General features: G+C 37.9%; 1 pseudogene; it reads left to right on the forward strand.

Moving 5' to 3' along the window:
• The window catches only part of LOC137981523 (dedicator of cytokinesis protein 11-like), a 38,719-nt pseudogene that overhangs the window by 5,417 nt on the left and 30,802 nt on the right, over positions 1 to 2,500 (forward strand).

Here is a 2,500-nt window from a genome sequence, read left to right on the forward strand (position 1 = left end):
TCGTTTGTTTGCTTTAGACTAGCTTTGAAGCACTTCAGATATCAAGGCAAAGAGAAAATCACTGCTCAGAGGTGAGATAACAGAAGATGTTAAACACCCACCCTCCATCGAGGCCTTCTGGCCGTTTCTTTCTTTTTCTAAACGCGCGAAGTCGTAGTAGCGTATTAACCAACCGCTGCGAAGCACTAGTGTTTCAGGCTTCTGGGATTGCTTAGAAGAGCTGGAAATCCGAAATTCACAGACCTTCTGCTCCGAAACCAGTCAAAGGTTTTTAATCTGGGTACGAAAGAGTGGCTGTATCCGGAGAAAGGCCACTTTTACATCATTTTCACGGGTCTATTTTATTTTTTAAAGCTCATAATTATAAGGCGTTCTTTAGAAAAACAATAAATGAAAACCATAAAAAAAAGTATACCATAGTGAAACATGACAAAAAATTGCGTTGAAACTAAAATTTCTTGTATTCGTGTACTGACTTCTCAAAACCTATTGTTGTATACCACTACAAACAGCAAATGAATCAAGTAACTTCACGCTTAATCGCACAATGTCCTTCTTGCTTTACCTTTCTATGACTGAAACGGTGAACTCGATGGCTTCTGGGTTATCACTCCATTGTCAGAAGAGCTTCCCAAGACATAAACAGAAACACCTTTTCCAACGATTTACACTTTACAGACTTAAGACTGATCCCATTGCCTAATTTCAGCTAACCATAGATCCATATCCCTTGAGTCAATTTACCCTTGATTATCCTTTGTGGCGAGTTAACTTCAGCAGCTAGTTCACTTTGTCCTTACCTTAGTGACCAAGTTGAGCCAAAGTGTTAAAATGGCGAGAAAAGAAAAAAAAAATGAATCGAGCTGAGTTTTTGTTTGTCATATATAGTTCGCCATGTTGCAGGCAGTAAAGAATAAAGTGGCTCACCAAGGGTAGCTCCGGTGGGCGATTGATCCACATTGTTCCCTATAAAACGGGGCCTATACACCTTTTTCAAAAAGGCCGTCTTTTAGATATTCTTTAGTTTTATTCAAATTAGACCTTGATGTCTCGTTCAAGGCAAAATATTCTTTTGAATTTTAAGCTTAAGAACGAGGCATTATGGGCTAATTTGAATAAAAACAAAATATTTAAACGACGGCCATTTTGGAAAAAGGTGTATGTGATGCCGTTTATTTGCTTCAGTAAATGACCCAGATTGAACAATCCTCAATTAAATAATTAATTAATTAATTAATTAAAGGTCGCCAAAATCACCCAGTCCTTAGGCCCGTTCTAAACGTCGCATTTCACATGTGCCGAATCTAATGCTCAAAAAACAATAGATTTTTCTCATTTGCATTAGATTCGGCACATATGAAATGCGACCTTTAAAACGGGCCTTAGTCTGTGCTAAATGTTCAGAAACGCAATGCTACGTTAATCTAAACACGTCTAATGAACTTCAAACGTCTAATACCTTTGCGTACATCCACTTTGTGGTAATCTCCTATTAACCTCATGCATTTTGTGCTTTAACAGGGAATTTGATTTCCTCAAAGCGTTATGGCGTCCATTGCACAATGCAAAGTATGAATACGGGTCGTACTCTTTTCTCATTAATTTGCAAGTTGTGTTTCCTGGTGTAACTTTATAAATGATAACGACCTTAATCTGTTGAAAGAGGCCAGGTATTTTGAAGATAAATTTTCATTGACCTTACAATCTTTAAAGTTTAGCAAGTAAAATACTTGCCGTATTTTGCCTCTTTTAAGATTGAACTTCTTAAATATGTGGCAACTAATTTTCAAGAACACCCAAGTTAAAACAACGTGTTAATTCCATTACGTCAGTGTAATTATATATTCTGACAGTTTAAACGTTTGTTAAATCTCTGGTACATTGTAATTCAGTCATAACACTAAATGCAAACGTCTTTCGTAAATGTCTTTTCACCATTGCCTTGGTTCACCGGTTTGCCATTTTGCGTCAACCTTATAACCCGAGACATAAGTTGTGTTGAAGTTGGGGAGAAGAGCTATGTGACGCTTAGTGAAATACGTTTGCGTCTACGTTGGTGCATTTCTGGACATATCTGATAACCCGACACTAAAGTCCAATCATCATCACTGAGTCATATACCTTTCATTTTTTTTGTTTTCTTTTCATGGTGACTTCCTTTCTGATTCTTTTTCCACTTACACACTGTGTTGCAGCACAAACAGCGAAACAACCAAACAGTTCCTTGAACAGAAATACCAAGGGGGTGTGTCCAACCAGGGAAAGACCCGTCACTCGAGAGCGGCAAGCAGTGGAGGTAAAAATTAGCTGCTATGAGGTATTTTATGAGGTATTTTATATCACGGGCCGCTTCGTAGGTGATCCGCAAACGTCAGGTTTGAATGCCACCGTATTTTCTCGATTTCTTGTCCTCAGACAGAGCTCATGACTCTAGGCAATCTTTCGTTTGTTTGGTTTCTGTTTTTTTTTTTTTTTTTTTTTTTTGAGAACTGGGTAGCCT

The sequence above is a fragment of the Montipora foliosa genome, chromosome 13, assembly GCF_036669935.1.
Source record: "Montipora foliosa isolate CH-2021 chromosome 13, ASM3666993v2, whole genome shotgun sequence".
In the NCBI taxonomy this organism is placed as follows: domain Eukaryota; kingdom Metazoa; phylum Cnidaria; class Anthozoa; order Scleractinia; family Acroporidae; genus Montipora; species Montipora foliosa.